The sequence below is a fragment of the Chrysemys picta genome, chromosome 1 (assembly GCF_011386835.1).
Source record: "Chrysemys picta bellii isolate R12L10 chromosome 1, ASM1138683v2, whole genome shotgun sequence".
Classification (NCBI taxonomy): Eukaryota; Metazoa; Chordata; order Testudines; family Emydidae; genus Chrysemys; species Chrysemys picta.
Window position 1 is genome coordinate 68,408,200 of NC_088791.1, and position 27,280 is coordinate 68,435,479.

General features: G+C 42.0%; 1 long non-coding RNA gene across 1 annotated transcript in view; it reads right to left on the reverse strand.

The window, feature by feature from the left end:
• Positions 1–512: 512 nt before the first annotated feature.
• LOC135976618 (uncharacterized) overlaps positions 513–27,280 on the reverse strand; it is a 56,157-nt gene continuing 29,389 nt past the window's right edge. Inside the window, exon 4 of the long non-coding RNA XR_010593918.1 lies at positions 513–2,403. This is a non-coding gene — a long non-coding RNA (uncharacterized LOC135976618). The remainder of the gene's footprint in view (positions 2,404–27,280) is intronic.

The following is a 27,280-nucleotide window of genomic DNA, read 5'->3' on the forward strand; positions in this document are numbered from 1 at the left end:
TATATTTTGGATAATTAATAGATTTTAAAGACCGAACCACCTCTCTTTTGCATGAGCAAATTGCAAGCACAATGGGCATTTATACATAGAAATGTCATAATTCTGTAGTGAAAGCCTTGTTATGCTGGGCCTGAAAAATCGGGCCATTAATCTTTGTACTCAGATATAATTATTAGAATCTGTTGAATAAATTTCAGTTTCCCTTCAGACTAGTTTTATGCTGAATGAGCACACTCATCACAGTATGAATACGTATTATAATGGGTTATGGTTTAAAAAAAAATCCCTTTTCCACTATAACAATTAAGAGATTCTTTAATGACTTATGATTCAATGTGGAACAGGAAACTTTGGGAGCTCAGTCACTGAGGAAGAGAAGTGTATATTCCAACCGAAGAGGAGATAAAATGGGCATTTTGATTTTGAGGTTAAGACTTCTATAGATTTATTTAGAAGAGCAAGTTAAATAATATCTTGTACAAAAGCATAACATCTAATAGAAACAGGCTAAATACTGAAAATCATTTTATTTTTCAATGGTAAAGAAATGAGAGAAGACTCGTAGATCTTGGTGACAAGCGCATAGTGATAACTATAAAAGATCTTATTGGAATGGATAGCTCCACATTCGAGTGACTGGCTTTAATCCAAGTCTTTATTTCTAAGTCTTAAAAATGATGTGTGTCTAAACATCATCAAAAGGTTTGTTTTGCTTTGTTTTGTTTTTTTAGTGGAAATTGCTGTAACTAAGCTCAGTTATTATTGGAATTTGGAAGGGAACATTTATCACTACTAAACAGGATGGCTTTTACTTACAGTTCTTAAAGTATCAGGCATTGAAAATTTTAAACTTGTAACCAATCAGCAACATTATTAGCTCAGAAAATATGAAAGAGAAGCCCCTCTCAGCCACTCCGTCTTATAAATACACTTTGGAAATTTTATGTAGTGCATGGAAAGCCAGACAGATGAGTGTCTAACCATCTCAGTTCATTCAGTATTTGATTTTTGGCACAGTGCTTCGGTGTGTATCATATTAAATGAACAACGGAGACACGCAAAAGCTTTCCTAAACGCCATGTTGGTGTACAACATAGTAAAAGAGCATGTATAAAACAGTAAGAAATATTTATGCATTTAATACATATTGTACACATGCGTGGAATAACTAGCAACTTAATGCTGAAGCATTTTCCATCACACACAGATTATTTTGGGCTACTGTGGCCTGCCTGCTTTGAAAGCAAGATTATTTTCTTCTAATAAAAGTGAATGCTTTAAGATTTACATTTGCATGGGGTAGCAGGTTGTCGCTGATAAAAATGAGGTATTTTATATAATATACTGTTTTCTGAATCCATATATTCATATTAACCTATAAGTGTCATTCTTAGCAAGTGAAGAAAAAAAATTAAACACAAAACTAGGTTCTTTGTACTGTTTACTGGACTTGCCCTGGTTCTTATTCTATCAACATAAGCTTCAAGATAGGAACTGTGTTGCACTTCAGAAAATAAAAGCTCTACAACCTTCCTTTTTGAATGGAAAATAAAGAAGGTTTTGAGAGATAAGTCTGGGGGCTACAATTATAGAAATGTATAAATGAAACTGTTGAATAGTCCCTTTGAAGATAGTTTTTAACATGTATTTCAGAAAAGGAGCAATTCGTATGATGCCAACCACAATTAATTGAAATTTCTGTGCCTTTGCTTTGATAAATTTGCTTCAGTTACTTGATCCTTTAACTTGCTGATTAAATGGTTTGTACTTGTTAGGAAGACGACAGAGTACGTGATCTATATGTGAAGCGTTTCCTGTAGTCTATCTTTGGTGATGAAAAGAAAGAAGGTATCCATTTGTTTTGTTTTATGGCACAGATAACATGTGACCCCTTTTCGTCAGGGGAGGGGGATTAGTGAAAAAGTGATTTGGTCATTCTAGTCCTATAGGGCTCAGCCCTACCAGGCTCTGAGCAGTCTGACCTAAAGTCAACAAGTGTTTAAGCACATTAGTGAGTCTGGTGGCATCTCTAGTGCGGAAAGATAAGCATGTGCTTTGCAGTATCAGGAAAAGCGGGCTGAGCACCTTGCAGGATTGAGTTCATGGACGGACACACACAAAGTATTCAGATGGGGGTGTGGCCAGCAAACAGCCAGACAATATGTGTTGATGCACATTAAAACAATTACTCTTGACAAATTACATTTTGGGGATATTGTTCTATTTTAAAACAGACAGCGATTGACCAAAAATGTTTTATTTTGTTTGTTTGAGTGCGATCAGAGAGAAAAGGCAGATGGACATGTACTCACTACTTTAAATGTTTATATATGGAAGGTGGAAGTTTTCATATTCATCAGAAAAACAGTTCCTTGTCTAGGAGGCATTTGCTGCTGTTAGTTTCTGCAAGAGAAGACAGAAGAAATACTATAGGTTCCATATAACTTTCTAAAAATACAGTACTTGTGTGAAATCACACTCAGTGTCATTGCCAGTTTAATTAACATTCAGGAAGCAGCAATGCACTTCAAAATTCACAATTTGTGTAACAAAGAGGCTTTTACATTTGAATGTTGGCTCTTAAAAAAAAAAAAAAAAAAGCCACAAATTCCATAAGTAGTTAGTGGAGGGGTGCAAGGAACAGCCATCCCAAATGAGAGTACTTCTGCTCCCCCAGGAAATCTTTGTGCTTGCTGCTAATCTCATATGGGTTTGGGATTTCACATTTCTCAAGGTAAATAGAAGATGACTCAAAGGTGAATCAAGACACTTTTTGAGGAAATCCACCACAAAATCAGAAATTATACTGAAGAGAAGCTTAGGGGCTTTATCACTGCAACATAGAATGATCATTAGTGACCTGTGAGTGAGTGGCAGATGAGACAGATATACTTAGGATCAAGGCCATTATTCTTAAGTGGCATAAGGTCACCTTTCAATTTTCCTCAATCTTGGGCATGGTTTTTAAAAGTATATTGAAATTAGAAAACAGTTGGAAAATGGTAAGTATTTTTCATCAACATTTTTGACTGAAATTAGTCTTTTTTTTTTTTTTTTTTTAATTAAAAATTATGGAAATGCACTGGTTTTTGGAAGAAAAACTGAATGTCTGGTTCTGGTTTTCAACAACAGAACTTGTCAGTTTTCAATATTGAAAAACTGGAGCTTGTTTTTAAAAACTAATTTTGTTTAAAGATTTTTTTTCTTTTGGAATGACAAATTATGACCGGCTGTAATTCAAAATGTGGGTGCAGTGTCATGCTTACAAATTAGCTCAAGGTTCAAATGATAGCTCTTCCATGTCTATTTAGCCCATTTGCAGTCAGTTAGGTAAATTCCAATTACCCACTGAATTGGAAGTTATATTTTGAAGTCAGGCCAAATTTCTTTGGGAACTATGTAGGAATCTGTGGAGGGATAAAATAGATTAAATGCAGTTTGGAGGATAAGTCTGAGACAAATTTATGGTAATTAAAATGGTGAAACTCAACAGGTTTTGTTTAATATTTAAAATTCAGACTAGTTTTGCTAGAAGTTCTGCTAAGATTCAGGACCTTTCCAATAAATATTGGTCTAGATTAGAGTGAACCTTGATAATTTCACATGATCCTTGGTAATTTTCTTTTCTCGTCAAAATTGTGCGAAATTTGTATTTTCACATCATTTCAATGTATGAAGCTAAGTGAAATTCATTAATTTGGATTGAGGTTACCTGAAACCCACAGTGAAACTCAGGAGTTGTGGGGATCCAAACCCACTTGCCTGAAACCAAATATTTGTATGTACCACCATTAAGCAAAATCAACCAGTCAAGTTAGGATATCAACTGGCTATCTGGAAGTTTAGACTTGAAATTAGACGAAGGTTTCTAACCATCAGAGGAGTGAAGTTCTGGAACAGCCTTCCAGGGGGAGTAGTGGGGGCAAACGACATATCTGGCTTCAAGACTAACCTTGGTACGTTTATGGAGGGGATGGTATAATGGGATAGCCTAATTTTGGCAATTAATTTGTCGTTGATTACTAGTGGTAAATATGCCCAATGGCTTGTGATGGGATGTTAGATGGGGAGGGATCTGAGTTACTACAGAGAATTCTTTCCTGGGTGTCTGGCTGGTGAGTCTTGCCCACATGCTCAGGGTTTAGCTGATCGCCATATTTGGGGTGGGGAAAGAATTTTCCTCCAGGGCAGATTGGCAGAAGCCCGGGGGGGGGGGGGGTTTTCGCCTTCCTCTGCAGCGTGGGGCATGGGTCACTTGCTGGAAGATTCTCTGCACCTTGAAGTCTTTAAACCATGATTTGAGGACTTCAATGGCTCAGACACAGGTTTGATACAGGAGTGGGTGGGTGAGATTCTGTGGCCTGCATTGTGCAGGAGGTCAGACTAGATGATCATAATGGTCCCTTCTGACCTTAAAGTCTATGATTCTATGAGAGTTGGTGAGGTGTTTGAGATAATCAAATGAAAGGTGGCGTTATTAACGCAAAAAAATTAGGAGATCATGGGATAGGTTTAAAAAAATTGAGTTTGCAGAATTTTGGCTAGGTCTTTTTCAAACTGTTGAATCCATCTGATCATTGCTTTTGACTAAATACTGTTTGAAGTGAAGTTCCAAAGAATTCATAAGATGTGTAATAAAGCTTCAATTTTCCTAATCTTAAAAACTTGGAGTTTAGTAGGTCCTTCCAAGGGATTGGCCTGTTCACCCTACCCCAAATATCAGGGGCATATATAAAAATAACATTAGTCTAGGCACTGATGCCAATTTATCTGGCACTTTCCATCCCCTGTTGCAGATTTTTCAGGGTTCTTGTAAGAGGGTCCGGCCTCACCCCTGCAGCACCTCCTGCTGGTTACTCCAGGGAATCAGCTCAATCCAGCCTCTGGAGCATCCTCTGCAGGCCAGTGATTTGCCTATCCTCTTCTGTACTGGCCCCCATGGCCCTCCCAGGACCCAGTGCCCCTATCACTAGGATGCTGCCCCCCTGGAAATACCCCACAGATCTGGGTCTCCCCTCCCTGGGGAACCCCCACCCACTATCCCTACCTTGCCTCAAGATAAGGCCACTGCCAGTCCCCAACTAGCCCCCACTCTCTGGGGCAGATTGCAGTATAGGCTACTCATCATCGGCAAGGTTGGGTTTGGACCTGCTACCTTGGCCTAGCCCTAGGCTAGCCTCTGCAACCTCCAGTACCTTCTAGCCCAATGCTAGGCCACAGCCTGGGGCTTTCCAGGCTGGAGCTCCCCAGCTTTTCCCCAGCCCTGCTCCACTACAGGTACCCTATGTCTAACTCCCTGCAGCCAGGCCCTTCTCTCTCTGAATGCAAAGAGAGACTCTAGCCTGAGCTCTTGGCTCCCTGCCTTTATAGGGCCTGCTGAGGCTGTTTGGGGCTTGGCCCCAGCTGCAGCCACTTCCCCCCAGTCAGCTCAGCCTTCAAGCTGCCTGCTCCCTGGGCTATCCCAAGCCCTTCCAGGCAGAAGCGGGGTAAGCACCCTGCTATAGTTCTCTATGAAGGGGAGGAGGTGTAGTTATTTAGATGGCCTAACAGGGTCTCTTCCATCCTGTTAAACTAATAAGGACTTTCTTTGTCATTCTAGCTGAGGGAAAATTTATAGTGCTATTTAAAATGAGTGTGGTTGATTATGCAGCCCGTATTTAGGCTGCTGAGCACTTATTCACAGGAGTTGTCCAGTAATTTCAATTGCTTTGTGTGAGCAAGTTTTCCCAGTGTGAGTAAGATATACTTTGAGTATATCAGTCCCTTCCCATTTCAATGAACAGGAGCTTTCAGGTACCTTTCTTCACTTATGCATTCTTCCATTATGTTACAAAAAATGAATAGAACAAGAATAAAAAAAAGGAGTGATCCCCTTATAGACCGGGCTGGTGTTGGGAATAAGATGTATTTATCTTTAAATGGGCTGGCCACACTATGATCTGGTACTTGAATGAGTATTTGGCAGTTCAGCCCAAGGCTTCTAAATGCCAGGCCCAGCTGAGCTGCATTTGGTGCAGCATTTGAGGGAGATGGGGGACAGGTAGTCTAAGGGCATGTCTACCCTAGAGCGGGAAGGTATAAATTCCCAGCTTGAGAAAAAATACCTGTGCTACCTCTGACTGCGCTAGTGTGCTAAAAATAGAGTGTAGCTGCGGTTATGCAAGCCTATGGGTATGACCGGTTACGTACTCGGGGCAGCTAGCCCCCCCCAATTGTTCCTGCCACCAGGGCTATCCTCTGTTTTAAGCACACTAGGTCAATCAGAGCTAGTTCAGGTCTGTCTTTTACACACGATCAAGGGTTAAAGGCCAGTTAGGCATATTCACTGCTCCGAAGCGGTAATTATATAGTTACTTGTCAGCCAGAGAGGGTCGGACTAAAGAAGGATCAGGTGATAATTCAGCAGATACCTGGGTCTTAGAAATAAGTGAGAGAGTTCTTTCTGGGACTGGGTGAGATGCCGGAGTGAGGGAGCATGTTCACTGGCTTGCTCCTGTGAAGACCTGACGTGCCAGAAACTGTTGGAGGCCAGAGGCCTCAGGCAGACCTGGGTTGGTAGGACCATGCTGGAGACCAGAGCTAGGGAAAGGCAGTGGAACCCCAGGAAAGTGTTGTGCACAGGGCCCAGAGGATAGGTTGATTCTTTGGGACTTTCAGCTGTACCTGAACATTTTGTTACCTTGGAAGGTGTTTGGATTAGCTGCTTCTCAACTGGTGGGCTGCATGGTGTGCAAAGACAGACGGCCTACAGGGACACCAGACATGAAAACCCCTGCAATGTCATACCCTCACACTGGCAGTGAGTGAGCATCTTTACACTCCCCACTTCCTCCCCTCTCCTGCTGCATAGTCTTTCTCTCCTTACACCTGAAGGGTGGGGAGCAGGTGGCTGTGTGTGCCAGCTCTGCACACTCTGGAGAATCCCCTTACACCAGAGGAGTCCCTTGCTGCCGACCTAGGCCCTGGCTCAGCAAGTTAGTTATACACATGCCTAGATTTAAGCAAATGAGTTGCTCCAATGATTTCATGTGAATTATGTTAAAGCACATGCATAGTGCCAAATTAGGACCCATCCTATACAATGCTGAGCATCCCTTCCTTTCACTGACATCAACTGGGGATTGAAGGTGCTCAGTATATTACAGGATTGGGCTAATAACTGTTCCATGATTTAGTGTTCACATGACTTGTTGAAAATGCAACTCAGACATAACCATGCACTTACCCCAGAGCTACATTTATGAAGGTGACATACACTTATAGGGTTAATAAGTGTATAATTTACATTAGTTATTACATGCTTGTTTGTCTCTGGAAAATAATTAGACCCTCATTAAGAGTCAAATCCAAGAACCAACTACCCAACCTGAGTAGCAGCTGTGGAGCTGCTCCATGGAGACTTTAAACCCATGGGTGAAGAGACTCTCTGCCGCCATGCTGTCCTGGAAGATCCATAGTGCCCGAACCTCCCTCTGTGCACCCTCTGCAAGGCCATACAGGGGTCGCCTTCTGAGCTGGGCAATTGCTGTGCCTGCACCTGTGTCCACTCATGTCAATGGCCAATTGAGTTTAGTGGTGCAGGATCAGATCTGTTCTGTAGGACGTGTGCAGCCCCTCTGCATTCCCCTCCCTCTTCCTGCCCCCTTCCCCAGACAGGGAAACCACAGTGATTCTGCTATCGTGGCTGCCAAGCAGGGCCGGCTCTAGCTTTTTTGCCGCCCCAAGCAAAAAAAAAGGCAGTCGCAGGGAGCGCGTGGAGGGTGGTCAAGGTGGCTCGCAAGGGCGTGAAGGGCGGCACCTCACAGCCGGGCGAGAGGGACTCCCCGCTCCGGCCTTGGGGTGCCTCTCCCAGCTGGGCAGGCGGAGGCTCCGGGGGCTGCAGGAGGTGCTGGCTCAGCTGCTCCTTTAAAAGTGGCTCAGTTGGGCTGGGCTCAGAGCAGCATGGGAGGTGGAGGCCAGTGCAGGCGGTGGGGAGTGGCACGTCCCGGGGAGCCCAGCGGCACAGTGAGCAGCAGGGATCGCTAGTTCCTGCCCCCCAAGGCCGGGGTCCGTGCCCCTGCAGGGCTGGGCTGGAACTGGTGGAGCGTGGGGAGCCGGCCGGGGGCTCTGGAGCTGTGGACCGGGCTGCCAAAGCAAAAAAAAAAAAGAACCATGGCAGGGCAGCCGGAATGTGCCACCCCAAGATTAGCTGGAATGCTGCCCATTATAATGTGCCGCCCCAGGCACGTGCTTTCTGGTGCTTGGAGCTGGCCCTGGTGCCAAGGCATGACTAGATTTTTCAAAGGGGACCTGTAAATTAAATACAAAGTCAGGTTTGTACCTCTTTATACTGTATGAGCAAGGCCTAAAGGTTTTATTAACAGAATAAATTCTCTCTGCATTTTATGCTGGCAATATCAGGAATGTCTGGTCTGGTCTTCCCTGGTTTTGCGGGTGAACTTCTCAGGGAAATTCATTGGGAACTCTCTCAGTTGTTAATTAAAGATGTTGGATCTTTAAAATGACTTCTTTTCTCCCAAGTATTTGGAAGGTGTTTGTGGTAGGTAGGTATTATCAATGCCAACATCAACAAAAAGCAACAGATTTTAAACAGTGTATAAAAATCACTTTCTGTCTCAGTCAATAAGGTTTCACTTGCTTGCTACGGTAATGTAAATAATACCATGACTTCAGTAACTCCAGAAAAGACAAAACCCGAAACAGCAATAAATCCCTTTGAAAAAATAAAGTTAAAAGCCCCCAAGACTTTTCAGTCCTTTATACATTGTAAAGAAGCAAAAAGGCACAAACTCAACTTTTCCCCCTTTTTCAGATTGCCTCTAAGGCTGATTGCATAAATTATTAGAGTTAATGTAAATGGTTATTGCCCCTTATCAACCTGAGTGGCTGGTCAAAGTTTGGGCCCTGGGGATGTTCCAGCTGGAAGTAGAAAGCGATGGAGTCTGGTATTTTCTTGAATGCAGTGTTTATTTACAAGGAATGTACAAAGTGTCCCGTCTCCACATGCAGGAGGATCCAAGAAGAAAAAGAGCAGTTTCTTAGCTTGCATCCCCAAGCCTCTTTAGCCGACAGACCCAAAAGCTTGCTCTCTGGCTTTCTCCAGGGTCACACTGTGTTCACAGGCTGCTGCTTGGCTTCCTTGCTTTCTGCCTTGCCCTCTCTCTCTCTCTTCTTGTCTGTTCTCAGTTTCTATGTTGCTCTCCCTACACAAACATCCTTACAGAAATCTCAGCCAAAAGCTCGTGGGTGTGTTCACACACCCCTTTTGTTTTAGGTCAGGGCTTATGCTTACAGTTATATTAACTGAAGGAAGCAACAGAGAGTCCTGTGGCACCTTTAAGACTAACAGATATATTGGAGCATAAGCTTTCGTGGGTGAATGCCCACTTCGTCGGATACATGCATCCGACGAAGTGGGCATTCACCCACGAAAGCTTATGCTCCAATATATGTGTTAGTCTTAAAGGTGCCACAGGTCTCTCTGTTGCTTTTTACAGATCCTGACTAACATGGCTATCCCTCTGATAATTAACTGAAGAGAGAGTTCACACCTATCAATCTCAATGGGGTTTTAACTCGCCTCATAACAAGGTTTCACACAGCTCATAATACGGTATTTCCTCCCAAGGACTTTGACTTCAGTACCTACACATACAAGAATTGTCTTTCTTTCAGTGGGATTATATGTTCAGGATCATAGTCATCAGGGATAGACTCTTTTGCATCCTTTTTTTATACATTTAGATTTGAACATTTTGGCTTTTTCTTTAACAGCTGAAAAACAATATTAGTAAGTTTTGTTTCTGGTTAAATTTGTCCACTGTTCCTTTTGTATTGTGTGATGCTACAGTTCATAGAATATATGCTTGTGGCAGCTCTGAGAACAGAAGCATGGGTGAAAGAAAATTATAAATTCCTCTTCAATTCCTTAATTTTGAATGGCATGCATAAGTTAGTTAATTGACAATCAGATTTTAGGTTTATCCCATTATCAGTTATGGATAAGAATATTGAAGACTTCACTATTTTTTTTTAATCACACCAAGAACCTAAGAAAACTGGTTTTTATTACAGATAACTTCACTAAGATATATTTACATTTGTTTTAATCTTTGTGGGCTGATGAGTCTGACCTGACTGCTAATACTAGTTGACACAGAGGGAGCTCTGTTTTCCTTAGCTTAATCTACAAAATATTGTTGAAAAATAATGGGATAAAAATTAGAGATGAGCTCAAGTCGCATACAAAATATAGCTCTGTATCCATATTTTCTCAGCATATCAGGATGTTGAGATGCAGCATTCTGGTTAGAGTTCAGAAAGGAGTTAGCTACAAAATTCAGATTAAAATCCAGAAAATAACAAAAATTAAATTACGGTACTTCTTATAATTATTCTCTTTCTTATGGTAGCCCCTTGGAGCCCCAGTCATGGACCAGGGACCCATTGTGCTAAGCACTGTATAGACACCTAACAAAAAGATAATTCCTGACCCAAGGAACTTTCAGTCGAAATATCAGGGTGAATATTTCCCAGATAGGCCAGATAAGAAGTCTATTCCAGAGTTTCTCTACCCTTGAAAGTTACCTCAAACTACGGTAGGGTGTGAATTGAAAGCGCAACAGCTATTGCAGAACAGCTATTCTGGTTAATTTCCCTGTGTAGTCAAGCCCTTAGGTATTGTACTTGAAATTTTTCTGCAATTATTCAGCAGCAGGAAGATTGATTAAGGATTATGTTTCCTATCAAAAAACTTTAAGTATTTGGCCCAAATTACTTGATTGTATCATTTTAATGAGAACAGTGAAATTAATCAACACAAGAATTATTAATTGTAACGAGAAGAAAGCTATGCAAACCAAATAAACAATTGTAGGCTTAAGCCATAACATACAGTTCCTTTACCAGACAGTACAAATACTTATTCAGACAGAACATTTCAAAGCCATCTTACAGATTTGTCCAATGCACAGGCAACAGATACATCAAGAGTTTACAAAATCCTATAGATGCTTACACCAGAAGAAATTGGGCCGATGCTCGCTCTAGACAAATGTGTTTCAGTAAGACTGTTCAAAGCTCAAATGATATGTTACAAACAATAAAAATAAAATAAGTTACGCCCAAAAGTGCAGCCTTTGATGCTAATAGCTAAAGCTCTCTTCACAAATATAAATTGATGCCCAATTAATGTCCAAGTGAAGATATTTTACACATTTTAGGGCACAAAAGACCCTAAAATTGACTGAATTCAAAGCCACATTTGTGCGACTAGCTATGCTTGCCAACTGCATTCATAAGTAAAGATTAAATTATATGAAGGTATGGACAGGGGATTTTGTTGATCTGCAGAATGCAGGAGGCTGCTATTTCTAAGCCGGCCAAGCATTTTGTTTTCTTGAATTAAGTGCTGTATTGTTCCATTTCTTTCAATAAATGCACTACAAGCAACACCTGTGCGATAATCTCAATCAGTGTGTAATACTCAATGCCTGAAATTGCTTTCCCTGAACTAAAATATATTAGCTCAGTTCCAGTTATTTAATGGAGTGAAATTCAGAAAGGGAAACTTTAGGCTGAATATCAGGAAAAAATCCTGAAAGTGAGAGGTTTTAGGTTGTGTAATAGCCTCCCAAGGAAAGTGGTGGAAGCCCCATTGCTTGGGTTTTTTACACCTCGATTGGTGAAATCATAACTGCAGTATTGCCAAACCCCGGAATTCCAAAACAATGAGTTATGCCCCCACCCCCAATCAGATGTGACTTAAAATTGTGAGATTTTTAAAAATGAAAAGTTGAGGTTGTTTTTCTTTACCTTCTGGGGATTGAGTCTTTAGGGTATAGTTGGGTTACAATTTTTCGGCTTTCTCCACAACAATGAAGGCTAGAAATTTGCTTTTTATTTTTTTTATTTAATGAAAGCTAAGATGTCCATGTAACCATATAACTGTGGACACTGGGGCTCTAAGACCAAGCAAGTAGCATGAGATTTATGACACAATCATGACAATTGGTTACTCTGCAACCGCAGAGAACACTCCTGGCTTGTCATGTTGACTGGATGACCTAGTAGATCTTTTCTATCTGTAATTGCTGTGGACCAGGTTCTCGGTGTAAATTGGTGAAATTCCATTGAAATCAGTAGAGCTACGCTGCTTTATACCAGCTGACGATTTTGATGATATAAATCTTTGATTATATTTTAATGCCAAAACGGTGTCAGTGGTGTCAGACTACCAACTTTGTGGGATTGTAGCGAGGAGGCGTGGTCTCCCTCCCTGACAGACAGGAAGAGAGCTGCGACCACCCCCTGGTGGGCAGAACCAGGATACCCCCGGCCATCCCACCAAAAGCAAAGGGGCGGGGCCGGAACAGGAACTATAAAAGGCCTGCCCTCTAGCTCAGTTGGGGCAGAGCTGCCAGAGAAGCAAGACATTTCTCCCCCGCTGCTGGAGCACAGACCTGATGGCGGCTGCTCCCATGGCAGAGACCCAGAAGGGCTGCCAGACACCAGGGACACCGAGGAGCTGCTGGAGCTGCAACTTGGCATTTACCCAAGTGAGACCAATAACAACCCAGGTACCCCTGGACTGGGAGTGTAGGAAAGAGCCCAGGGAAGCTGAATAGGGTTCGGCTGTGTGACTGATTGCAAGCCAGCCAGCATGTTGCAGTCAGATTTCCCCGCTGACCCAGTGATGGACCACTCCACCACTGTTAAGGCTCTGGGCTGGGACACAGTGGGACCTGTGCCCCCCTACCCCGTGCCACCCCACCGTCAGGGGTGGCAAACTCCCCACTTTGTGGTCAGGAGGCCTGTATTGGTCTGGCCCCCTCCTGAACTAAGACACCAGATGGTTTGCTGACTCTTTCACCAGAGAACTAATCTCCCCTAGACTGCACTGTTGCTCTGCCTGACAGCAGGACAGAGCCCTTGGCCTGAACTGATTGCTGCCCCGCCCTGATTGAGGGCCCGGGCAAATAGACTCCCTACTGCTCTGCCTGACTGATTATAGGTCAGAGCCCCTGCTGGATTACTGCCCTGCCCTGACTGAGGGCCCAAGCGAATAGACTCATTGAGGCTCTCCCAAATCCCTAGACAGAGCTATTAACTGTATCACCCCGCTCTGATTGAGGGCTCTGGGCCTATAGACTTATCGCGGCTCTGCCTGACTTCAGCCCTGGGGCACTGTGAGCTGACTTTCCCCTGAACCAAAGCACGCCGGAAGTGTTGTAGCTAGGGGGTGTGGTTTCCCACCCTGATAGACAGGGAGAGAGCCACGACTACCTTACAGGGATGATTCTATATTTGCTAAAAGAAAACAATAATTGGTGCCCTGTATTTGGTTGTCAAATATTATCTGTGGTAACAATCTCTAAAGCATTTATTATGTACAAACACTCCCCAGGTTACGCAAGACCTGACATATGCAAATTCGCACTTATAGAAAAAGTTCCATAAGCCTGAAATAGGATTTTCGAGTTGTGGAAATTTTTGCGTAATGTACGGTATACGTTTCTGATTTACGCAAAATTCGAGTTACGCAAGGCTTTCCGGAATGGAATGATTGCGTAAGTCAGGGGACATATGTCCACACTTATTAAGAACACAGATAGCTTTCTCTCACTTGCTGATATAATAAACTACTATAATTAGTACAAAATGCATTTGGAATAAAAAATTTATCCAAGCTGAGACGTTCATTGTTACTATGACTGACATAATTTTAGTGGAGAAAGATTAATTTATTTAGGTGATATTTGCATATCTTTTAAAATTGCTGCTGATCAATTTTGAGTAGCCAAAAGGAATGGGATTTCTTGATTTCTCCCCACCTTCCACCCAACAGAGCCACTTACATTGCTCTGAAGTTTCCCATTCATCTATGTAATCTATTGAGTAAATTGCTATTTGTTTCACCATGGATAGGTGCATTTCCCATTATGAATAATGAAAGAAAAAATGTATGTGAATTGACTGTGGTCTTTTGCTCCAATGGTGTGCCATTGAAACAGGGCCATCCAGGGGAGGGGGGGGGGGCAAGTGGGGCAATTTGCCTCAGGCCCCTGGACCCGGAGGGGCCCCCACAAGAATATAGTATTCTATAATATTGCAACTTTTTTTTTATGGAAGGGGCCCCCAAAATTGCTTTCCCTCCAGGCCTCCTGAATCCTCTGGGCGGCCCTGCATTGAAAGGAGGCAATCCAACCTCGATGCATGCTTTGAGGTGTTCAAGATCATAAGGATATGAAATAAGGTCAGTTTTCTAAGCAGAAGGAGGCCGCCCTAGCACAAGTCTTGTTCATCTGAACTGTGTTGATCATGTTCTAGCCAAGTACTGTATCGATGCAACACAATCTTATAGAATAAATAGCAGGAAGAGGGAAATGTTTGCTATGCTGAGAGCAATGGTAGAAAGAGCCCCAGAGAAACAGTGGAGAGGAAAATGATACATCAAACACATTAACTCTTTCTGCTACTGCACGTCAGAGTTCTCAATGATTTTTTTTTTACTGTTTCATTTAGTAGACACAACTTGCCATAAAGCAGCAATTTACCATGGTCCAGATTTTTAAAGATATTTAGCTACCTAACTCCCAATGAAGGAGTTAGGCACCTAAATACCTTTAAAAATGTCATGCCTTACAACTCTTTAGATAGACCACTATATTATTATTTGTATCACTGTAGTGCCTATGAGCCCCAGTCACAAACCAGGATCTCACTGTGCCAGGTGCTGTACAAACACAGAACAAAAAGATGGCCCCTGCCCCAAGGAACTGACAATCTAAGCTAGAAAAAAAGACATGAAGGAGGGCAGGAATAGGGGCACTGAAGGGCAGAAGAGAAGAGGGCAGAAAGTGGAAGAGAGGGAAGTAAGGATGGAGAGGGCCAGGGAAAGTGAGGCTGGTAGCAAAGGGAAAGTGATGGAAAGAAGGTTGGGGCAAACAACTAATCAGTAGAAACAAAATCATTTCACAATTGTAAAAAGCAAGCTGCAGCGCTGACATCACTATCTGGGGTCTGTGAAGATCAGAATATGCAGATAGGGAACCACAGCTAGGCTTCTCCCTGTCCCTGCTGCTCATAGGTGTTTGTTTTACTCCTAGAGTGTCCCACTCTTCTTTTTTCAACCCATGTGTGACTATCTTGGGACCTTTTAGGACTAGAAGTAAGAGCTCTGTGTTCCACTGGAAAGCTGGGTATCTCCCCTTCCTAATGGTATAAATTCCCTATATCTAATCATGGATGACTTTACATTTGTTACAGAAAAATTAGGACAGAATATTGCCTGGCCTGCATTTCAGTTCAGTGTAATTTTTTTTTATTTTTCATGAGGGTGGAGGAAAGACTTGTATATTTGGAGGAAAGATTAAAGCACTTATGTAGCAGGTTGACTTTTTTGTTTTGTGTATGTGGCCGTTTGAAGCTACTCAGGAGACTGGAATATGGGAAGTAAGGAGATGGACTCAGATGCTCCTGATATGACCTGTGCAGTGAGAGAAGCAGGATTCCCATGGTGCAAAGACAGTGCATGTCTTACCAGACTGTATTCAATGAGGCAGGGCTTTGTCAGAGAGAAATTAACCAGGCATGCCTGTCCAGTGCAGCCAACCTTCCTTCCAACTGCTGGATGCGTGTTGTTAAACTACAGAAAACAGGATGATAGTGGTGTAAAGGTTTAGACTGAAAAAGTGCAAGCATCCACAGAGTTCATGCTGCTGCTTATGCATGAAGGGACAGAAAGGCCAGAGAAGAAGTGAGACAATGGCCCAGCTCCCCTCTGCTTCCAGAACAGTCGGCTTATCATGGCAGGAAATGCACAAATACTCTCTTAGGGATGTTGTAGTGGCTGTGCTCCCTGGCAGCTCCCAGAGCCAATATTGTATGTATATGCAGATTGCTTGGTTAACACTCTTCTGCAGTACTCACAGTAACTACTTCAAAGCAGCATTACTCAGGAGCTTCTTGAAATTTAAGAGATCATTTACTTGTAGAAATCCAATGAACAGCTGATGGGATGTGGCAGTTTCTTGCATCTGTCAATCTGTTGTTCAGTTGTCAATGCACAGCATGTTGCAGAGACATTTTCAATAGCAGGAAGTAAGCCTTGCTAATCTCTGTAAAACCCAGAAATAGTTCCTCAATCATTCCAATTTAATGGTTGATTCTTCTGCTAGGATAACAGTGTCTACAAATTTAAGGTGGCAAAATAAGTCTGGATTCAATAGAATATTGACCGAGAAATAGAGGATTTCATTGCACAGTCTAGTGAATCATAAAGATATGCATGTACAAGCAGTTTTTTAAAAATTTCAGTTTAAACATTGAATTGCAGTGCCACTTCAACACAACTTTGTCACAATATTTAGTGGGAAACACTTAGAGCAAAATGTTACCCTGCTAACCAAAAATGTGTCAAAGAGAAATACTCATTTATTTCTGCGTGGCTGTAGGACCAAATTTAAGATAAGGGAAGAGAAACTATGACATGGCTTTTTATTTTAGCATTTAAAAGGAAGCACATGTTTTAAGATCTGACAGTCATAGAGCATAAATAGTTTATGATGAATTTCTCTGGGATTTAATTAACCAATTTATATGGTTAGAAAAATAAAAAGGAGACAATTTCATTTTTACTTTTCCGATGAAAAATAGGATAAGAAGACAGGCTAAAATATGCTGGAATAAAGAGGCAAAAATATGTGCAGAAACACATTTTCAAAGAGTATATGTATTGTGTTCTGTATGTGCTTTAGAATATGATTTCAGGCCAAATCCTGAAGTGGCAGAACATGGGGGGATAAGGAATGCTCTTCACAGGATATAGAAAGGCAGCAGAGCTGTTTTCTGGCAGTTACCGCTGCCTTTTCATTGGATATGGTAGCCCTTACAGCCAGTACTCTCTCTTTCTCTTTCTCTTGCCACAGGAAATGGCTGATGGCTTCACTTAGTTTTAGATCCTCACTAGCCCTACTCTTGCTATGTGCCATCCTATATACTGAAGTGCAGGAATGCCTCTTCTGCTGGGTCCCCAAACCTACCACTGCTTTTCTACAACAGCACTGCATTGTCTACTGGGTCTGGGTCTTCCATAGACTCATAGAAGTGTAGGACTGGAAAGGACCTCAATAGGTCATCTAGGCCAGTCCCTTGCACTCAAGGCAGGACTAAATAATAACTAGACCATTCCTGACAAGTGTTTTTTCTAACCTCTTCTTAAAAACCTCTAATGATGGAGATTCCACAACCTCCCTAGGCAATTTGTTCCACTGCTTAACTACGCTGCTAGTTAGGAAGTTTTTCCTAAAGTCCAACCTAAACCTCCTTGCTACAATTTAAGCCCATTGCTTCTTGTCCTATCCTCAGAGATTAAGAAGAACAATTTTTCACTCTCTTCTGAGTAACAATCTTTTATGTACTTGAAAACCATTATTATGTCCCCTCTCAGTCTTCTCTTCTCCAAACTAAGCAAATCCACTTTTTTCAATCTTTCCTCATAGGTCATGTTTTCTAAACCTTTAATCATTTTTGTTGCTTGCCTCTGGACTTTCTCCAATTTGTCCTCATCTTTCCTGAAATGTGGCACCCAGAACTGGACACAATACTCCACTTGCAGCCTTATCAGCACAGAGTAGAATGGAAGAATTACTTGTGTCTTGCTTACAACACTCCTGCTGATACATCCCAGAATGATGTTCACTTTTTTTGCAACAGTATTAAACTGTTGACTCATATTTAGCTTGAGATTCACTATAGCCCTCAGATCCCTTTCTGCAGTACTACTTCCTATGCCATCATTTCCCATTTTGTATGTGTGCAACTAATTGTTCCTTCCTAAGTGGAGTACTTTGCAATTGCCCTCATTGAATTTAATGCTATTTACTTAAGACTATTTCTCCAGTTTGTCCAGATCATTTTGAATTTTAATCCTATCCCCCAAAGCACTTGCAATTCCCCCCAGCTTGGTATCACCTGCAAACTTTAGAAGTGTACTCTCTATGCCATTATCTAAATAATTTATGAAGATATTGAACAGAACAAAATCTAGGACCAATCCCCGTGGGACCCCAATCAACATGCCCTTTCAACTTGATTGTGAACCACTGATAACTACTTTCCGGAAAGGGTTTTTCCAACCAATTATGCGCCCACCTTATAGTAGCTTCATCTAAGCTATATTTTCCTAGTTTGTTTATGAGAAGCTCATATGAGACCATATCAAAAAACCTTGCAAAAGTGAAGATATACCACATCTACTACTTCCCCCTTACCCACAAGGCTTGTCCAAGAAAGTAATTAGGTTGGTTTTACATGATTTGTTCTTGACAAATCCATGTTGACTGTTACTTATCACCTATGTTTCAGAGTAGCAACCGTGTTAGTCTGTATCCGCAAAAAGAACAGGTGCATCCGAAGAAGTGGGCTGTAGTCCACGAAAGCTTATGCTCTAATAAATTTGTTAGTCTCTAAGGTGCCACAAGTACTCCTGTTCTTTTTACTTATCACCTAATTATCTTCTAGATGTGTTCAAATTCATTGCTCCATTATCTTTCCGGGTACTGAAGTTAAGCTGACTGGTCTGTAATTCCCCAAGTTTTCCTTATTCCTCCTTTTATAGATTGGCCCTATATTTGCCCTCTTCCAGTCCTCTAGAATGTCTCCTGTTTTCCAAGATAATCACTAATGGGTCAGATATCTCTTCAGTCAGTTTCTTGAGTATGATGTATTTAATTAGGCCCTTCCAACTTGAAGACATCTAACTCTTCCAAGTCATTTTTAACTTGTTCTTTCCCTATTTCAGCCTCAGATTCTAACTCATTTTCACTAGTGTTCACTAGGTTATATGTCTGACTGCTACTAATCTTTTTGGTGAAAACTGAACCAAAAAGGAATTTAGCACTTTCACCATTTCCACATTTTTTTATTATTGTCTTTTCCCCACCATTAAGTAATGGGCCTATCCTGTCCTTGGTCATCGTCTTGCTTCTAATGTATTTGTCAAATATTTTCTTGTTCTCCAATGTGTAGAGCCCTACCAAATTCACAGTCCATTTTGGTCAATTTCATGGTAATAGCATTTTAAAAATAATAAATGTCATGATTTCAGCTATTTAAATCTGAAATTTCACAATGTTGTAATTGTAGAGGTCCTGACCCAAAACAGAATTGGTGGGGGGAGGGCACAAGGTTATTGCAGGGGGGCTGCGGTACTGCTACCCTTACTTCTCTGCTGCTGCAGGTGGCAGTGCTGCCTTCAGAGCTAGGTAGCTGTAGAACAGTGGCTGCTGGCCGGGAGCCCAGCTCTGGAGGCAGAGCCGCCACCAGCAGCAGCGCAGAATAAGGATGGCATGGTATAGTATTGCCACCCTTACTTCTGCGCTGCTCCCTGGAAAGCTGGACCATCAGTCAACAGCCGCCACTCTCCAGCTGCCCAGCTCTAAAGGCAGCAGCACAGAAGTAAGGGTGGCATGTTATGGTATTGCCAACCTTACTTCTACGCTGTTGCTGGCAGGGCGCTGCCTTGAGAGCTGGGTGCCCGGCCAATATCTGCCGCTCTCCAGCTGCCCAGCTCTGAAGGCAGTGTGGCAATACTGTGACCTCCACCCCCTAAAATAACCTTGCTACCCCCTGCAACTCCCTTTTGGGTCAGGGCCCCCAATTTGAGAAACGTTAGTCTCCCTGATGAAATCTGTATAGTATAGGGTAAAAGCGTGCAAAAGACCAGATTTCTTCATTGGTCCGTGACACATTCTTCATTGCCGTGAATTTGGTAGGACCCTACCAATGTGTATCTAACTGGTTTAATCTTATTTTGTGCCTTGGCCTTTCTAATTTTGTCCCTACATGCTTGTGTCATTTGTTTATATATATTCTTCATAATTTGACCTAGTTTCCACTTTTGTAGGACTCTTTTGAATTTCAGTTAATTGAGGATCTCCTAGTTAAGCAAGAGTGGTCTCTTGCCATAGTTCCCATCGTTCCTACACAGCGGGATAGTTTGCTCCCATGCCCTGAATAATGTCTCTTGGTAAAACTGCCAACTCTCTCAAACTGTTCATCCCTTTAGACTTGTTTTACATGAGATTTTACCTGCCAACTCCCCGAGTTTGCTAAAGTCTGCCTTCTAGAAATCCATTGTCTTTATTCTACTGTTTTCCTTCCTACCATTCCTTAGAAACATGAACTCTATCATTTCATGATCACTTTCACCCAAGCTGCCTTCCACTTTCAAATTCTCAACCAGTTCCTCCCTATTTGTCAGAATCAAATCTAGAACAGCGTCTCCCCTAATTGCTTTCTCCACCTTCTGAAATAAAAAAATTGTCTCCAATGCATTTCAAGAAATTTTTGATAATTTGTGCCCTGCTGTATTATTTTCCCAGCAGATGTCTTGTTGAAGTCTCCCATCCCACCAAGTCCTGTTCTTTGCATGATTTTGGTAGTTGTTTAAAAAAAGCCTTATTCACCTCTTCTTCCTGATTAGGTGGTCTATAGTAGACCACTATCTGACATCAACTATGTTTATTTACCCCTTTTATCCTTGCCCAGAGACTTTAAAAAAGTCTGTCTCCTATTTGCACCTCAACCTCAGTGCAAGTATATACATCCTTGATATACAAGGCAACATTTCCTCCTTTTTCCCCCCCCGCTTGTCCTTCCTGAGCAAGCCAAACCCTTCTATACCAATATTCCAGTTGTGTTATCCCACCAAGTCTGTGATACCAACTATGTCATAGTGTTATTCACTAGTATTTCTAGTTCCTGTTTATTTCTCATACTTTTTGCATTAGTATACATCTAAGATACTGATTTGATTTCCCCGCTGTCTTCCCTCTTGTCTCTCCTTTGTCCCTGCTCCACTTGCCCATGCTCCCCCCCCCAGCTTCTAACCCTTCTCCCAGGTCTCCATGTTTTTGACCTACCTGTGGGCCTTTGTCTCCTGTCCCCACTTAACCTAGTTTAAAGTCCACCTCAATAGGTTAGAAGTCTTCCCCTTTCTTGATAGATGGAGCCCATCTCCACTCAGCTGTCCTTCTTCCCACAACAGCATCCCATGGTCAAGGAAACCAAAGCCATCCTATCAACACCATCTGTGCAGCCATGCATTTACGTCAAGGATGCATCTGTCTCTGCCGGGACCCATACCCTTGACCGGAAGGATCAAAGAGAACACCACCTGTGCCCCCAACTCCTTCACCCTTACTCCCAGTGCCCGGTGCTCAAAGCACCCTTACTCCCAGTGCTCAAAGCAGGACCAATCCCCAACTAAATCATCCCAGACAGAGCTTTGTCAAGCCTGACCTTAAAAACCTCTAAGGAAGGAGATTCCACCACTCCCTAGGTAGCCCATTCCAGTGCTTCACCACCCTCCTTGTGAAAAAGTTTTTTTCCTAATATCCAACCTAAACCTCCCCCACTGCAACTTGAGACCATTACTCCTTTTTCTGTCATCCAGACCACTGAGAACAGTCTAGATCCATCCTCTTAGGAACCCCCTTTCAGGTAGTTGAAAGCAGCTATCAAATCCCCGCTCATTCTTCTCTTCTGCAGACTAAATAATCCCAGTTCCCTCAGCCTCCCCTCATAAGTCATGTGCCCCAGCCCCCTAATCATTTTTGTTGCCCTCTGCTGGATTCTTTCTAATTTTTCCACATCCTTCTTGTAGTGTGAGGCCCAAAACTGGACACAGTACTCCAGATGAGGCCTCACCAATGCCGAATAGAGGGGAATGATCACATCCCTCGATCTGCTGGCAGTGCTCCTACTTATACAGCCCAAAATGCCGTTAGCCTTCTTGGCAACAAGACAACACTGTTGACTCATATCCAGCTTCTCGTCCACTGTAACTCCTACGTCCTTTTCTGCAGAACTGCTGCCTATCCACTCGGTCCCTACTCTGTAGCAGTGCATGGGATTCTTCTGTCCTAAGTGCAGGACTCTGCACTTGTCCTTGTTGAACCTCATCAGATTTCTTTTGGCTCAATCCTCTAATTTGTCTAGGTCCCTCTGGATCCTATCCCTAGCCTCCAATGTATCTACCACTCCTCCCAGTTTAGTGTCATCTGCAAACTTGCTGAGGGTGCAATCCACACCATCCTCCAGATCATTAATGAAGATATGGAACAAAACCAGCCCCAGCACCGATCCTTGGGGCAATCTGTTTGATACTGGCTGCCAACTAGACATGGAGCCATTGATCACTACCCGTTGAGCCTGATGATCTAGCCAGCTTTCTATCCACCTTATAGTCCATTCATCCAGCCCATACTTCTTTAACTTGCAGGCAAGAATACTGTGGGAGACCATATCAAAAGCTTTGCTAAAGACGAGGAATAACACGTCCACTGCTTTCCCCTCATCCACAGAGCCAGTTATCTCATAATAGAAGGCAATTAGCTTAGTAAGCCATGACCTGCACTTGGTGAGTCCATGATGACTGTTCCTGATCACTTTCCTCTCCTCTAAGTGCTTTAAAATTGATTCCTTGCGGACCTGCTCCATGATTTTTCCAGGGACTGAGGTGAGGTTGACTGCCCTGTAGTTCCCCGGATCCTCCTCCTTCCCTTTTTAAAAAATGGGCACTACATTAGCCTTTTTCCAGTCATCTGGGACCTCCCCCAGTCGCCATGAGTTTTCAAAGATAATGGCCAATGGCTCTGCAATCACATCCGCCAGCTATATGTGAGGCCTATATGCTCTCCAATGCTTGCGTGACATTGCACGCCATACGTTTTATGGAAATATGCTAATGAGTGTGAATATAATGTAATTGGAATATGCTTTGTGCAAAAGATCTCTTGTAAAGTATCATTACAAAGCTTATAATCTGAGTGTGTTCATCCTATTTGTATGAATGTATCATTCTTGTATCTGAAACTAGGAATATGAAGTATAACTCTCGGGTCCTATTGTAATTATGCAAAGTGTGGGCCATTTATGGTGGTTTGGAATCTGGATGGCTTCCATTGACTAGGACAATTGCCGATTAAATGGCTGTTTACTTGCAAACCTTCCTGGGTGCATGCAGGCCAACCCTGGAAGAATGGAGGTTGGGGTCTCATAGGACATGTGACCAGGTCACCTGGCAATGAAATCTATCTTCAATCTGATACTTTTCCATTTAGAAGGAGGGGTGGGAACCCAGAGACAAAAGTTTCCGGCCTTGTGCCAAAGCTATAAAAGGGGGTGGAACAGAACAAAGGGTCTACCAGTCATAACAGAACCCCTAGTTACCACCTGAGCTGGAACTAACAAGGATTGTACCGGGGAAAGGATTGGGCCCAGACTGGGAAGGCGTCTAGTCTGTTAAAGAAGCTTACTGGAACATCTCTGAGGGTGAGATTTTACCTGTAATCAATTTCTTAATGTATTAAGCTTAGACTTGTTTGATTTTGCTTAGTGACTTACTTTGTTCTGCCTGTTATTACTTGAAACCACTTAAATCCTCCTACTTATTCTTCATAAAATCACTTTTGTTTATTATTGAACACAGAGTGATTAATACCTGGGGGAGAAAACAGCTGTGCATATCTCTCTATAAATGTTATAGAGGGCAGACAATTTATGAGTTTACCCTGTATAAGCTTTATACAGAATAAAATGGATTTATTTGGGGTTTGGATCCCATTGGGCACTGGGTGTTGGAGATAGGTGACCTCTTGAGCAGTTTTTGGTTAAAGTCTGCAGCTTTGGGGGCATGGGTCTGTGTTGCAGTAGGCTAGTGTGTCTGGCTCAACAAGGCAGGGTTCTAGCGTCCCAAGCTGGCAGGGAAAACGGGCTCAGAGGTAATCTCAGGGTAGTCACCTGACGTGCTAAGGGGGTCCCTGTGACCAAACCCGTCACAGCTGGGTTGCCAGAATAGCTGTATAGCAGTAGAGGGAAGTGCATGTTGCACTTTCTAATATGGGGGGGGGGGGGGGGGGGGGGAACAGAGAGAGAGATGTCTGGATGCCAGAACTCCTGGGAGGAATTCCCACTAGGCAAATATTTTCTAGTGATGCTATTGATAAGTTATGCCCTTATGCACTTCTAAAACTGAGTTTCTGACAGGCAATATTTGCTATGTATGTAGAAAAAAATATATATCAAATGTAGGGATTGGAAATAACAGGTGTGATGCCCTCATAAACCCCTTGAAAATGCTGCCACACTGAATGCTGTCACATTTTTAAACTTTCCCAATCTGTGTGCAAATTTCCTGGTGGATTTATGCAAGTCCATGCACACTACCCTGACTTACACATTTTCAGCACAAAATGGCCTTTTTTTTTAAATGAAAATTTTCATTGAAATTTCTTGATGTTTTTGAAATTTTTCAACTTTTGAGGACAACCAAGAATAAGAATATAAAATAAAAAAATCACTTTTCATTTGTCAGTGACGCAAAAAAAATGTACTGGTTTCCAACTGGCTTTTGTCATAATTCTTTGTTTGCATAAAATTTCTGCAAGATGCATTATGTCTGAATTCACGGATCTTATTTAATATATTTTCCTGCCTATATCTTTTGGAAATATACATAACATCATATTAAAGTGAATTTACTTTAAAAATAAATTTGTAGCCCAAACTGAAAAGTCAGTCAACATACTTTGTGAATTATATATTAAAAAAAAGATGAAACTAGGTGTGATCCACTGTAAAACACACTCACACATCTTTGAATAATGATATGTTACAAATTCTTTTAGAATCAATTTAACTGATACTAGAACACGTGTCATAATGACTGCTATAGTTAAAGTTGCATAAAGCATTTCAACTCTACCTCCTTATTTTTGGTCACTTATAACTTTCCCATCCCTTCCTGTTTGGGGCTGAAACTTAGAAGGGTTGATCTCTTCCCAAAGGTGACTGTTCCTGGAAAGGTTGAGTGAAAATATTGCTGCTGTTTCAGCATGAGTACATTCCACATTATAAAGTAAATCTCCACTTTTTTTTTTTTTTTTTTTTTTTTTTTTGGAAACAGCAGTAACAGTGAAACAGCTGGTGGAGGAAAGTTAAAAGTTGGCAGGGCAATAGCCCATTTTGGGAGCCCTGATGAAAGCTCAATCAAAGCAAAAGTAGTTATGAGTCACTGAAAATTGCAGTCGCTACATGTTCATTTTTTGCAATTTTCTAAGTTCCTGAAGTGTGCAGCTATGGAAGGCTGCAATCCACATAGGCACGTGGTTCACTTAGCAGTGCAGTGAGAAATGCAGTGCAGGTGTACAAAGAATGTTGCTGGGCTATGCAGAATGCCCTTGCCACAGTAGTTATACAGTTTGTAGAAGTGTTTCAGGGTGACTCAGCAATGTAAAAGAATTCCAAATGATGGAACAAAATTGGGCTTTCATTACATGATCACACCCTGTTTCTCAGATAAGGACCTGAGACAGTCCCATAACTAAAGAGAAACATTTCTATGGGCTTCAGTGGGCATTGGATCAGACCCGAGGTGAGCAAAGTCTTTGAGTGAAATCCTGGAGCTACTGAAATCAATGGCAAAATTCCCACTGGATACGACAGTCAGGATTTCACCCTTCAGGATCTTACTCAATAACTCTAGATAAGCCCAAATAAACAAAACTCACAGATATCACTCTCTCTTTCACTGTATTTTCAATATGCCACGTGGGAGAAAAGCTTCCATGTACATCAATGGATTCACTAATATTCTATTTTCAGTTAGCAGTTTGCTGGTGATAACACGCATAATAATAAATAATAATAATGAAAAATAAAAATATAAGGGGGATAGGTCCCAATTTTGCTCTTATTCAAGTCAAGGGAACATTTGCCATTTAGTGCATGTGACCTGATTTTCAGCTGCTTTGTGCCTTTTGCCATCATTCTCTCTGGGGCAAAGTGGGCACAAAGTGGAGGTCGCGCTATCCTTCTGAAACGGTTGAGTTTTCCCTCCTCCTCACACAAGCGTAAATGATGACACAATGGGCCAGATTCTCAATGGACACCAAGGACATTTTACACCATTCTAGTAGTATAAAGAGAACTTAAAGTGAGGGGAAATTTAATTTATGCCCTCTTCACATTTCCAGAACAGTGTGATGTGGAGTTAGTGAAAATAAAAAAAATCAAGCTCTAGGTATATTCAGGCTATAATCGGCAGTCAAAACATGCTCATAGCCCAAATTAACCTTAGTATGAATTACATCCATGTAATAACTGGGGACTAGACTGCAAAATGTAAAGACGTGATTTTTATATTTGTGATATAACAAGCCAATTACAGTCACACACTGAGGAAAATGCTACATTTTATTAGTTGTCATCTCCCTTTATGAGGCATATTTGGGGCTATATTTCACTGTATCTCCAGTACACATTTCCATAAGATTAATTAGCTATTGTTTGTAAAGCACTTTGAAACAGTGAAATGCCATATGAATGCCAAGTCGTCGTCTTCTAATTTATTATAAGTGAGATGACGGTACTGTTTAGATGTTGACTAAAGCCTTGTGATTTTTATAGTCACAACTTTATCAAAAAGATTTTATCTTCCTAGCAGCAATGTGCTACCAAAGATGTTGAGCCTTAAATCAACAGCTGTTTCACCTCAAGCAAGTTATGGATTTTCCTTGATTTACAGCAGACAGGTTTTTTTATATCTCTTCAGAGAGGAATAGGGGGAGAAGCATGTGTTCATGCAAACAAACAGCATAAAGGCCAAGGGTTGTTTAAAAAAATAAATATCAGAAGTTAGGCTTTTCAGTCATATTTAGGCAGCTAAAAGTGGCCTGATTTTTAAAATGTGGAAGACGCAGCCACTCCCACTGACGTCAGTGGGAGCTGCTTGTTGAGCAGCAGTCAGCACCTTTGAATTTTGGATTTAGAAAGTTACGTTTAGTCACCTGTTTTTGAAAATCTTGGCCAGAAGTCCCCACTCCTGTAGCAAGAGCTGTGCCCTAAAGGAGCTCCGTTCACTTCAGTGGGATCCCTATAGGTGGAGGGGACTCCCCATCTGGCTGCCATGGCAGGACTGGAGACCTAGTTATTGTTCCACATAGTGTGTGTGTGTGTGTGTGTGTGTTATACCTTTCCAAATGTCTGAGAGTTCATAGGAGTATTTTACAGGCAGGGTGCCCTGGTGCAAACAATGACAGTAGGTGCAGGACAATGGAGGCTTGGGTCCCCAGGGTGAAATTTGTACATCCACGCTCAGGGCTAGAAAGGGTGAATCAAGCCCATTATGACAAAACAGTGCTTGCTAACAGAGTTCTGCCATATGTTCCTTGACCAGTATGCATAAGGATATTTTTCTGAAAATCATGCTAGACCA